Below are 14093 nucleotides of genomic sequence, written 5' to 3' on the forward strand. Positions count from 1 at the left end.
AAATTAGGCAACAGCCATTTCGGGCACGGTCTGTCTATAAAGGGAAGCCCACTTGTTCCCAACTGACAGCTGTTGAGGTTTCCAGCCAGGGCAAGGATCTATGCTTTAATGCTCTAGCATTTTCCGGATTTTCACTCCAGTTGCCCTCACCCCACCACAAGCCCCAGAGAATTGTACTTTCCCCTGGGCAACTAGCCACTCCCAGCCAGGTCACACTCCCCAGGTGTCAGGGTTAAGGTGGGAGACATGAAAAACTAGGCCAGCAGCCAAACGAAGCAGAGACGTTCAGGCTCCAAATAGGAGGTTCACCTAGAGGTCTCTAAAACACAGTGGGAGCGTCCCTGGGAGCAACCGACAGACTCGGAGGCGTCCAACCCCACCAGACGATCTGCTATTGGAAAATAGTAACCAAGTTCAGCGCCTCCGGAATGGAGAGGCGCTGTTAGGGAGTGCTGTCTCGAATTGACAGTTCAGATTGTACACAAGTTAGCAGGTTTGTACCTCCGGACTGGAGCCACCCTGTCTGTTACCTAGGAACCTTCACAGGCCCCCCCAGACAGGTTTGATCCAATGTAGAAAATGCTCAGTGATGTGTCACCACACAACGGGGGACACTACTCAGGGATCCGTTGACCTGACTTGCTTCCCTGGGGCACAAGGTGGTTCCAAACAACTCCTCGTGTCCCGTACCACTCTGGATTGAGGTACTCTGTCCGGTATGCTATGAACTTGGCTGTACTGGATGCTCACTCTGGACAAATACACTAGACGCAAGTTCTGTCTTGCTGCCTTAAACCACATGCAACACTCCTCATGGTGTACCCACACCTCTGAGGGTCCCAACCTATGAACAGGCACAGCACACAGTGAGCATGCATTTGAGGTTTCACCCGAGACAAATGCTTCCCACTCGACCTCGGCAAAGCCCCAGCAGTGTTCCACAATAGTAATCCGTTCACTTCACCAGCCATCTCGAGGTGCAGTGGTCCTCACTTTGAAGGGCCACACACCAGTCATGCGCATAGTACTTTGCTACCCTGCACCTGATACGCCCAGTCTCCAGACTTTCCTGCCAGATGCAATTCGGCACTGTGTACGCAAAACAGAGGGCACCGCTCTCCAGACATTACTGATTATGATAGAGTCCCCCTCCAGAGGTCTTTGATGTCCCTGAGACCTCCACTCAAAAAAGGGGGCAAGCCAACCTGTCCTTGAAGAGCCACTCTGCCAGTTGCAGTGTGGCATCCTGAATCAGCCACAGGCCAGTCTCTTTCTCTGGAAGGGTACGTGGATCTCTTCCTTGGACAGTTATCCTCCTGGGCAACCAGATTCTTCTGCTAGCGCCCGACACGTTCCAGTCGCACTTGTCCTGCGTATCCGTAGGTAGTACTCTGAGTTGCAGACGTTGAGTACCCCTTTTTATACTAAGTAAATGCCTCGAAGTTGGGGGTGGTTCAAATGGTATTCCTTTGAACCACAGATATCACCCCTAAATTTCCTTCCCATCTGCCCTGGGGTCCTGGAATGCAGATCTGTAACTTTATGGGTGCCAGGTGCTGGCTCTGGGAGGCCACATGTCACAACCTCTCCCCCCATCTATCTGACCAGGCCACAAGTGTCAGGAATCTGTTGTTCTCGATGCCTGAGTTTTATAACGGTCATCTGGGGAATGCACAGATGTGCTCCTCACCTCAGGCCGATGGAATGAACCCTAATTTATGGAGAACCAGTCCTGACCTAGAAATGCCTAGTTCCCCGAAGTGGCACTTCTTGGGCAGTGAGTACAGAACTACTGATATCAACAGCTCGGGTTTGTCATCTCGAGTTCAACAATACCAAACAGTATGAGGTTGAGGTTGCTCTCCTGCAATCCAAAGTGCACTGGACATAATAAGCCTCAGCTTCCCATATTACTATATGGATAGAGTAACTTTCATGGGTAGTTCGAACACCTGTGGGTGCTCAGCACTTCCCAGGCATGCTTGCACTGGCACACGCACCTTCCTGCTAATGAAGGTGACACTTTGATTGCGGCCATCTACATTGTGCTTGTGCACCTTGGTCAGCGTGAGCCCACATGCTCTTTTCCTATTAGGAAATAATTGGGTGTGAACAGGCACTCCGTGGTCACGATGGCCATACCTGCCCTCCTAATGGAACCACTCTGTCTGGCCGTGACCATGCATGTCGGGTCGGAAAGGCTAACCCCCATCCATACCTGGCTTTGCCCAGGTACGCTTACCTCATACCCTGGTCATCAGGGCCAGTATCAATACATATGGATGGTGTGTGTGCTTTCACTCCACATTGCAAGAGGAAAAGGCTCTGAGCTCTAGGCTCATGGTCGTATGGGGCCCGATGTAGTCTTATGCATTGGCTGAGCCTCTGCCTTGCCCCCCCCTAGTGAATGCCATACCTCTCTTCCGGGGTTATCTGGGCTGTGGTGCCTGACACGTCCTTCCCCCCTGCCACTTCCTACTACAGGTAGGGTGGGGACTCACTTTCCCCTGCCAGACAGCAGGTAAGTGTCCAGAATCCTAAAGCTCAACAGGGGGATACAGCACACGCAAGGGGTGAAAAGCGAAAAATGTCAGGATTTTTTTCTCAAAGGAGAGCCATGTCCAACATACAATAAATGCAACCAAGCAAGATTATAGATAGGGAAGAAGGAACAAGTAACAGTGAATTTAGCGAAAGTGATGTGTTGAAGAGTGGGGGATGTAGCATGCAGGAACCCAGTACCAATAAGTCAACAATTTTTGGCAGGAACAATGACTAATAATTCAAGAGAGAAGTCATCAAAACTGGCAAAAGGATCATGGCAAAGGAAAGGGAAGAGGCAGAGGGAGAAAAAGAGGATTAGGAGCTGGTAAAAAACAAGACAAAACAAACGAGGAAAAAACAACCATCCCCATGGAAATCTTAACAAGAAGAAAGAAGTTGTGACCACTGACAGGACAAGTTAGGAGTGTTGTCAATCTTTCTGACCGTGTACTGTCTATTGATAAATTGAAGGTACTCAAACCAGGCCTTTCCTTTTGTCCCACCAATTCCTTTGATTATGCACAAGGCCGTATAGACCTCTACAAATTTATCAGAAAGCTTTGAGTTACACATGTGGTATTCCTTAAAGAAACAGTCCACTCCCACATTTAATGTCAAGGGCAGACCCAGCAAACTCACAATCAGTGATATTGATTTATTACATACTTTGGCTGAACTTGACCCAACTGTAGAATGTGTGGGAGACAAGTTCTTGGATTTGGGGAACTTGGACATTGCTTTGAACCCACTGGGGCAGCTGAGATCCAAATCAAAGTCCACCTTCATGCTCTCCTTGCCCTTCGATGCCATTGATGCCTTTGAGACTGTGACAGTTCAACAACTCAAGAAACTTACCAAAGGCAACAAAGAGAGAAAGAGCAGGTGGAGAGGTGACGGCCTCAAGGAAAGAGAGGCCATTAGAAGCCTATGGTCTGATAAAAAACATAGGCCCTCATTACGACCTTGGCGGTCGGTGTTCATGCGGCATTCATACCGCCAACAGGCCAGCGGTAAAAAAAATGGGATTTTGACCCTGGCGGTAACCGCCATCTCAGACAGCCACTTTAACACACCGACCGCCAGGGTGGTAACGGCCGCTGGGCTGGAGACTTCGGTCTCCAGCCTGTCTGCTGTCACAATCCCGCCCTTGGGATTACGACCCGGCCTACCGCCACAGTTTTCATGCCAATCTTACTGCCACGAAAACCGTGGCGGTAGGCACTATCAGTACCAGGGAATCCCTTCCCTGGCACTGCTAGGGGTCTTCCTCGCCCCCCTCCAAAGACTCCTTCCCCACCCTACCGGCCCCCTGCACATGTACACACCCACCCACACGCGCACCCATATACACATATGCACACACGCATACCCACCACCACCCACGCATGCACACATACATACCCACACACTGCAACACACACCAACATACTTTGTCACACACACACATTCATAACACACAACATACACTCACATTCAGTCATTCACACACTCATTCAACGTGACTCACACCCATATGCACGCATACCAAAACACACACACACCTTTCCCCCCACATACACACAACACCCCCAACCCCCCTTTCCTGTCAGAGAACCTGACTTACCTGCTTGCAGGGGGTCCTCTGGCTGGAGACGGGCAGCGTCGCTCCGCCAGCAAAACACCGCCAGGCCTTATCATTGCTCATGATTCGGTCGGCGGTGTTTTGCTGGCGTGGCGATGCTGCTGTCAGCAGCGCTGCCTTACCACCGTCTGCCGCCATGACCGTCGGCGGTATTCCGCCAGCCTTCTGGCGGAATACCGTAGACTGTCATAATACGCGTAGATGGCTGGTAGCCACGGTGGCGGCATGTTGGCGCCGTGGCGGTAGGCGGCAGTTACTGCCAAAGTTATAATGAGGGCCATAGTGTTTGATCTGGCATCCTTAGGGTGCTCTTACCCCAGACTTTTTGCCTTTTCCCTCCTGTTTTGCTGTTGTATCTTTTTGTTTGCCTTAGGACTCTGAGCACTTTACCACTGCTAACCAGTGCTAAAATGCATGTACTTCTCCCCTAAACATGGCAACATTGGTGTATCCACAACTGGAATATATAATTTACCTGTAAGTCCCTTATAAAATGGTATACCCCATGCTCAGGGCCTGTAAATTAAATGCAACTAGTGGGCCTGCAGCACTGGTTTTGCCACCCACTTAAATAACCCTGTAAATATGTCTCGGGCCTGCCACTGCAGAGCCTGAATGTGCATTCTCACTGCCACCTTGACTTGGCATTTCATTTAAAACCTCTTGCCTAGCCTTAAACACCCCTTTTCTTACGTGCAAGTCACCCCTGAAGTAGGCCCTAGGTGGCCCATAGTTCAGGGTGCCATGTAAGTGAAAGACAGGACATGTACTTTCAAGTTTTATATGTCCTGGTAATTAAAATCTCCTGAAGTCATTTTTCATTACTGTGAGGCCTGCCCCTCTCATAGGCTGTCATTATCCTAATGAGACTACTGGATTTCGGTGGCAAAAATCACATGGATTGTGGGTACTGAGTATGATTCCACACCATATGATACCTGTCGGCCTCATCCGGGTTCTCCGGCTAACTAGCAGTGCCTCATCTCTTGCCGAGATGATTGTGGCAACCGGGCGCATGACAAGAAAGACTCCTCTGGGGAATCGTGGTCTATCAGATCTCATCCCTTTCTCTCAGTTACCAAAGTCTCACATAGGCATACACAAAAGAGGCAGAATATAGTTCAATAAGGATTTATTGAAGTAACTGCATCTTAGATAAAAAAAGGATGTATTGCAATAGCTAGGATGATAAAACACAATAAAAGCAAGCATGTGGCTAAAAGTGTAAAACTCAAAAACAGTCATACCACACTGTCAAATACGATTGATCTGTAATCCTCCTGCCTCCACTATGTGTGATCTCAGCATAATAAAACTAATCTGCACTTCAGGTTTCCCCTTGGGAGAACATCATCCCTCATACCTGGAGAAAGAAGCCTGTAATCTAGAGAGATGCGTCCCCATGTGGATTAGGTGTTCGGCCGGCTACGCAAGTAGCTGTAGCGAAGCAATCTGCAATCAGCATACAGTCGTGGTCATCTGGCTGGAATCTCCTTCTAATGTGTTTGGGACAAAGGGCTGTTTTTATAATAAAACAGCTGACATTCTAAGAAATGGTCCCCATATACAAGTGTGTGTTTTTCTGTAAACACTGAAGACACAGCATACCGCGTTTGTCACCAACCCTATCTGACTGTAGCCTTGGAGAAAGCACAGAGTGAAATAAATGTCCTACTAAGAACGTAATGCTTTCCTAAGCGAAAGGACAATGAGATAGAAAAAAATAAAACAGCACCGCAAATGTGGCTATTGCTAGAAAAATAAAGCGATGCTGAATAAAACCTATCTAGGTAAAAGTGCACAGCTGCGAGCCTAGTTAGCTCAAATAACGAGTATAAAATATGGCTAAAATAGCTGTACAACAAGGCCAGCATTTGGAATTCCTTAAAATACTCTTAGGCTGTAATTCCTGACCAGAGAGGAGTAGTTGCATTATGTTTAGTATCAATGGTATGATAATAATTAGTCCTCTTTAATGGTAAGGTTGGATTTATTATTACTTTTTTAGAAATGCAACGTTTTAAAAAGTGGGCATTCCTCTGTTCTTCACTGCCCATCTCCAAAACATGTCTGGCCTGGGCTAGGTGACAGCTACACTTGTGCATTACCTTCAGACACCCACAACACAGCATCTGCATTCATCTGCATACTGATGGGAATGAGGTTGGGAAGGGCTCACACTTAGACTTCAAAGGGCAGTGGCTTGAGACCACACAAAGGAGCTGATTACCTCCCACTTATAGTCTTGAGCCAGTGCTGGACTGAAATGGGGACCTGTGCACTTCAAAGAAGCCTTTTGAAGTCATTCCCCCACATCAAAGGCAGTTTATGGTATAAGTACTGGGTCTCTGCCCCCCTAAAATCAGCACACGTCTGGACTGAAATGGACCTCTGCTGGAGTAAATGCTGCTGTGCTGTCAGGGTAGCCACTCTGCCAGGATTGACTGTTCCCAAGAACTGCTCCCCTGCCTTGTTGTGCTGCCCTGCAGTTCTTTGCCCTGCCAAGGACTAAACCCAGAGTGACTCCAAGGGCTTGTTGGCTTGCCCCCTGTTTTGTGGGGAATCTCAGGGACATCAAAGTTATCCTCCCTGTATGGTTGTGGCTGGACTCCAACAAGCAGTGAGTCCTACAACTACATTCTACGTGTCAGCGTCTTGTTCCCCAGTGCAGAGGGACATGCCCTCTCTGATCAACACACAGAGAAGATGAGTGAAGCGCTAGCCTGCCCCATGACCCAAGGAGCAGCGCTACCCTCTCCACTAGTTGCAGCTGTCTCCAACATCTAAGTGCCTTACTGAATGCACCACAGCGCAACTTGTCTCCATTCACTTCAGGCTCAATGTGAGAGACTGGCCACACCTGGACAGCAAGAGGGCTTCACCAGGTAGCCGTATCGCAGTGCGACTTTCTCCCTGCAACATGGGCCCAAGGGGCAAGGCCTGCTGACAGCCACCACAGCGGCCACGATCTACCTAAGTACTGGAGAGAAGGGGCGTGTTGAGCCCTGAACCTAATTCCTAACGTTGCACCAATTAACTTAATTAAGGTAAAGGCTCTAAAAGGAACACACACAAATTTAGCATTGTTTTTACATTTATTTTGCAATGATTGTATCTCATGGACTACTGATTGGATTTTTGTTGTTTTGCTATTGTTTTACCCAGATAAATAACTTCTATTTTCCTAAACCTGAGTGGAGTCTTTTTGTAGTGTTTCCATTGTGGTTGCTGTGTGTGTTGCACAAATACTTTACACATTGCCTTCTAAGTTAGCCCTGTCTGCTCTGCACCAAGCTACCAGAAGTTGAGCACAGGTTGATTTATGTTCTGTATCTGACTTACCCTGACTAGGACTGTGGTCCCTACTTGACCGGGGTGCATACCTTTGCGAACTAGAAACCCACTTTCTAACATTTAGCTATTAGACAATCGGACAAAGGGGGAAATGTTGTCATTCAGTCCAAGGCCACATACTTGCAATTGAATGATGTAGAGTGCTATAAGTGTGTACATAGGAGTACTATTTTAAAGTCATTCAATGTATTTTGACAAATTACTGGAATGGAAACGAGGGATTGTTGAATTGGGAGGAATATCAGTTTCTTTTGTGTAAACTTCCCAAAATCCTGATCTTGTACTTACTCCCTAAAATCCACAAAAGTTAAACCAACACCCCGACAGGCCTCTAGTGTCTTCAATGCGTTCTCTCCTGGATAACACATCTATGTATGTAGATTTCTTCCTAAAACCATTCGTGTTAGCATTACCCTCATACATACAGGTTACTAAGGATTTTCTGACCCTTATAGATGGCATGCATTGGGAACCTGATTTTTTTTGCTGATCGCCCTGGACGTGGACGTGGGTACATGAGCATTGATCATGAGATGGGGGTAGCAGCATGTATACTCTTTTTGAAAGCCAAAACCATGTCCTACTTATTTCACACTGAAATGATTTTAGAAATGATAGAGATCTGTCTAATGAACACCTTTTTTGTCTTTTGTTAGACCTGACAGCCATAGGGTGGTCACCTTCAACTTTTTGCCTACCTCCCTCCACTTTTTGACACAGTTTTTGCTGGTTTTAGGACTCTGCACACTTTACCCCTGATAACCAGTGTTAAGTACATATGCTCTCTCCCTTAAAACATGATGACATTGGCTCATACCCAATTGGCTTATTTAATTTACTTATAAGTCCCTAGTAAAGTGCAGTACATGTGCCCAGGGCCTGTAGATTAAATGCTACTTGTGGGCCTGTAGCACTGATTGTGCCACATAAGTAACCCCTTAACCATGTCTCAGGCCTGCCATTGCAGGGCCTGTGTGTGCAGTTTTGCTGCCAATTCGACTTCGCAGTTAAAAGTACTTGCCAAGCCTTAAACTCCCATTTTTCTACCTATAGGTCACCTCTAAGGTAGGCCCTAGGTAACCCATAGGGCAGGGTGCTATGTAGATAAAAGGCAGGACATAAGCCCGTGTAGTTTACATGTCCTGTTACTGTAAAACTCCTAAATTTGTTTTTCACTGCTGTGAGGCTCACTCCTTTCATAGGCCATCGTTAGGGCTACCCTCATATACTGTTTGAGCAGTAGATTCTGATCTGAAAGGAGTAACAGGTCCTATTTAGTATGGCCAGAATGAAAATACAAAATCCTGCTGACTGGCGAAGTTGGATTTAATATTACTATTTTAGAAATGCCACTTTTAGAAAGTGAGGATTTCTCTGCACTTAAACCCTTCTTTGCCTTACAATCCACGTCTGGCTAGGTTAGTTGACAGCTCCCTTGTGCATTTCACTCAGACAACCCCAAACACAGGATACTCAGTCACACCTGCACACATCTGTATACTGAATGGGTCCTCCTATTCAGGGAGGGTGGAGGGCTTGACACTTACATTTGAAAGGGCAGTGGCCTGCCATCACAAAATGGACTGCCAACCCCCCTACTGGGACCCTGGCAGACAGGATGGAACTGAAAGGGGACCTTGTGCACTTCTAAGCCACTCTTTGAAGTCTCCCCCACTTCAAAGGCACATTTGGGTATTTAAACCGGGTCTCCGACCCTACCAACTCAGACACTTCTTGACAAGATACCTACTGGGAAAGGAACACTGAACCAGAATCTGCAACCTGCTAAGAGAAGCTGCCTGGCTGCCCAAAGGACTCACCTGACTGCTTTGCTGAAAAGGACTGCTGCCTTGCTGTTGCCCTGTTGCCTTACTGCCCTCTGGCTCTGCTGAGAAGTGCTCTCGAAGGGCTTGGATTGAGCTTGCCTCCTGTTTTCTGAAGTCTCAGGGCCAAAAAGACTTCATCTCTGCAAAGAACTCCTTGTGCTGTGAAAATCGACGCACAGCCTGCCTCACGGTGAGAAAATCACAATGCCGAACCGGAACGACGCATCCCGGCTCCCCCAGTGGAGATCGCAGTGCCAGCGCTGCGATCGGAACTTCCCCGCATCGCCCACCGGATCGATGCAGCTCCTGTGACTTCGTCCTGCATGTCCAGGATTCCGCAGCATCGTCTCCGGGGCATCCGAATACACCGCAACCCGAAGAGGATCCAAGTCTGTGCACCGGAAATCGACGCAAAGCCCTTTTTGCGTGGAAAAGCATTGACGCATCGTCTGTGTGCACCCGGAGAAACCGACGCACACCTCCCTGTTTTTCACGCATCTCCTCCTCTGCGGTCCCGTGTGGATAATTTCAACGCAAACCAGGTACTTTGTGCTTGCAAGAGACTTATTACTTTTTAAGAACTAAAAGACTCTATCATTACCAGAGTGATATTTCAACTTGTACTTATCAAATCTTGATCGTTTTGACCTTATTTTAACCAGATAAATATTCTATATGTTTCTAAACCTGTGTGGTGTATTTTTGTGGTGTCTATACTGTGTTACTCCTTGATTTATTGCATAGATACTTTACACATTGCCTTCTAAGTTAAGCCTGACTGCTGAGTGCAAAGCTACCAGAGAAGGGCACAGGATAGTTTGGATTCTGTTTGACTTACCCTGACTAGCGTGAGGGTCCTTGCTTGGACAGGGGATAACCTGATTGTCAACCAAAGACCCCATTTCTAACATCTTTGATAACAAATATTACATACAGAAGGAGGGGGGCCGCCTTGGGGACTTGTTTTGCCCTGGGTTCACCAACCTACTCCCAGAATGGTGGTAGGAACAAGTAGTGGGCTCCCTTGAGGTGTTTAACTCACATGTGACCCTATGGGTTTGTTTCATTGATGAACTCTTTAACATTTGGAAAGGGGGGATTGCAGAGGCTAAATACTTTGTGAAATAATTGAATTTTAAATTCACCAGTGAGATGAGCCATACCGCTATCGATTTTCTAGATGTCAATGTGAGAGTTGAGGGGGCAGAGTAACTACTTGTCCTTACTGAAAAGATACAGCAGGGAATACACTGTTGCATGCACAAAGTGAACACTCCACATCCCTTATTCAAAGGCCTGCCTATGGAGAGCTCTTGCTTGCCCAACACAATTACAGTACTGAGGAGGGTTTCCTTAAAGAAAGTGAGACCATGATTAAAATATTTCGGGAAAGGGATACTCAGAACGTACACTACAGACAGCTGAGGAAAAAGCTGAGAAAACATTTATACAGGATCTGCTTATCCCTAAAAGAACAACGGATACAGCACAGGATTGCGGGAACATCAAGTTCAAAACCACATTCAACAATAGATCTGGTGATGTCAGAAAGATCCTGGGAAAACACTGGCAGATTTTGAGCAGTGAGCAAAGCCTTAATAACAGTCTCACTAATCGTCCCATGATTACATACAGATGGGGTAGGAGTTTGAAGGATAGACTGAGCACAAATGATATACATGGTGAACGCTAGTGGTTATACAATAGGAAATGTGTTTTTTTCACATGTAGGAAATGTAAAGCCTGTAGAAACAGCTGAGACACCAACAAATTCTACTCACTTCTTACAGGGGAGGAGAGGAATATTGAAAAAGTTCTTAACCTGTAATTCCAACTTCAAGTGTATGTCCTCATTTGTCCACGTGGAAAGTGGTATACAGGGAGTACAATCCACCCAGTGAAAAAGATTTTTTTAGAACATCTCAGGACAATCATATACAAAGACAGACACTATCCTGTAGCGAGGCACTATGTCCAGGTCCATAACAGTGATACTGGCCTACTGAGTTTCTTTGCCATTGATAGGGTTGACCCCACAGTCAGAGGACGTGACAGGGAAATGTCTCTGAGGAAGTTGTATTGATGATATATCATGGAGGTGGGCACCAATTACCAATGGGCCTCAACACTGATGAACAGACAAATGTTAATTTGGCTAAATATGGTTGTTGTTGCATAGATCTAGCTATGTAACATGGGTACCGTCATGATCCTCTGAACAATGTGAAAAGTTTGGTGCTGCTTGCTTCATCATTTTAATTGATTTTAACATGCCCATTTGAATTATTTTCTTCTCTTCTCTATCTTCTCTGTTTCCCTCTTCTTTTCTTTTGAACTTTTTCTACATTCTCTGCTGCAACTGTACATCTACAGGGCAGACTGCATACAATACACTGCATGGAAGGAGCACCTCAAATGATGGACCAAGTCATTGAGGATCTAGGAGTCTCTGGCTGAGTAGAAGTCAGAACAATTATCCTGTGGTGTGAACTAACACTAGAAATCTCTGTATTGGACTATGATCAGTATGACTGATACTTGGAACTGAGCCATCTGCCCATTGGGGCTCGATTATGGATTCATACTTATTGAGGAAAGAGGTGATAGCAAGTTGGACTCTAAATGACCTTTCTCCCATATAGAGATGAGCATTTGCTCTCTATGAATTATTGTCAGGTATGTTGTCCTTAGTTGTAATACAACGGTATATGTGTATTTGTGTTCCTGATTAAGCATCCACGTGGATCTATGTAGAATTGTAGCCGGGCAACATTTACGGTGGATTACATAGCCTTACAAATGTCCCATCACAGTCAGTATATGGGGTGCACCTAGGCCTAGTACTTTATTCAGGTTTATTTTTATTTTCCATCTTGTATACATGTGTAACTATGCAGTAGAATTATAGCAGGCCAACATTTACAGGGGGTTATACTGCCATCACATACACTTCCTGACTTGCCTGTCCAGCAGTTTGTCTACTATGGGTGGTGTGTTACATTATTTTTCTGAGCCTACCATGGAGAGTTAAATTCATATGTCCTTGCCCACTGGGGCGTTATTTATTTGCTGCATGGGCATATATTTGAGACAAGACTACTGGGGCTATAGGAGCACAACTGGACTCCACAGTATGTTGTGGATGTTTTCAGTTGATGGGTATACAGCATTTCAACTGTCAAGTACATTTTCAGCAGATGTCATGGTGATACTTGACTACGCTTTGTGGGGGCCACAACTTATGATTGAGGATAACACAGTGTATTGCTACCCGTGAAATTGTTTTCCTGTGTTTGTGTAACACTTTTTGTATGTATTTAGAATACTGTTCTAAGATGGCGACCACAGTAAGGAAGGAATTCCAGGACCATCTGTGGGGGCGCTGGAGAGGGGAGGAACCCTACAAGCCTCATCCACTTCAAAGTATAACATTAGGACCCTCAGACACTCTTTAGTTCACTTCTGGACCTGCAGAGGACTCTTAGAGGACTGCCATGCCTCCTGAGGCCTGCTGTGTATTTCAGAGGACTACCTTGATACTCAAAGAGGACTGCTCTGCTACCTGAAGCCTGCTCTGTGCCATTAGAAGACTGCACTGCTGCACGAGAACTGCTTTCCTCCTTGGACCCAGAACTATCAGAGTGACTTCAAAGGGCTAGTTTGCTGGCCCACTGTTTAGATCTACAGGGAGACAAAAACTTCCAACAATTTTTAAAATGCACCCTGAACTGAGTTGTAACCCCCCAAGTGGTGCCCCACCCAGTCCTGGACCTTGGAAGTGGTGCTATAGGTTCCCAACCAACCAAAATCACAAACTTGTCTGCTAAAAAGTGCTCTGAGAGGATATCAGGACCTACCTGCTCGCCGATCCGCTCAAGGTGTATTTCCGGTCTGCCTGACTTCACTGTAGCTCCTGCTACGTCCCTCTCCGCATTAGCAAATCCTGCTCAACAGCTTCTGCCTGGAAGGATGTTTGGCTTTCTGGAGTATTTGTTGGATACAACCTACAGCTTTGACCCACTTGAGATCTTCGACTTCAAAAAAGAGACTATGTCCAAAGGAAGAACTCTTCACTGTGACTCCGACCAGCCAATTCCCTAGCCTCCTCCTAGGATACCACCTGCTGCCTTGCCCCTCTGAAATATACCTTCTCAGTAAATTTTTCTCGAAAATGTCTTGTAAGTTCAAAGGTAAGCCTGGCCTAATCCACTCCTTGTATCTGACCTACACTCTATCATGGTTGGCCATAAGTTTCGACTTTGCCCGGGTTTTGCACAACTAAATGTTCACGGTTGGCGCTTTGATCTTTCAGGCCCTGGATTGCTCTAAAATCTTTAAAAATTCATAACTCAGGTTCTACTGATAGGATGTTTGTTATATTGGTGTCAAATAATATATTCAATTTAGCTATATTTTCCCAAATTAATGTGGGATTTTTCTTGTGTTTTCACTGTATTACAGTTTAGTACTGCATAAACACTTTTTTTACATTGTCTCTAATTTAAGCCTGACTGCTTTTTGCACCTAGCTCCCAAAGGGTTAAGCACAGGTTAATTTAGTGACTTTTGAGGTTCACCCTGAAGAGGACTATGGCTGTTGCTTGAGAGGAGTTCACACCTGCCTGAACCAACAACTCAATTTGTCAAAAGTGCAAATACTCATTTATTTTGAGACAAAGCCTTATCTGTTCACACAGCCAGACCAGGCATTAGACCAAAACTAACACCTTCTTGAAGATGGAGTTAACA

General features: G+C 46.1%; 1 protein-coding gene across 1 annotated transcript in view; it reads left to right on the top strand.

The window, feature by feature from the left end:
- LOC138288166 (kelch repeat and BTB domain-containing protein 13-like) overlaps positions 1–13842 on the top strand; it is a 60002-nt gene extending 46160 nt beyond the window's left edge. The window contains exons 4-5 of the transcript XR_011202354.1: positions 11719–12021; positions 12667–13842. The gene's annotated coding sequence lies outside the window, so the exon portion shown is untranslated. The remainder of the gene's footprint in view (positions 1–11718; positions 12022–12666) is intronic.
- Positions 13843–14093: the final 251 nt, after the last annotated feature.

This window comes from Pleurodeles waltl, chromosome 4_1 (genome assembly GCF_031143425.1).
Source record: "Pleurodeles waltl isolate 20211129_DDA chromosome 4_1, aPleWal1.hap1.20221129, whole genome shotgun sequence".
Classification (NCBI taxonomy): domain Eukaryota; kingdom Metazoa; phylum Chordata; class Amphibia; order Caudata; family Salamandridae; genus Pleurodeles; species Pleurodeles waltl.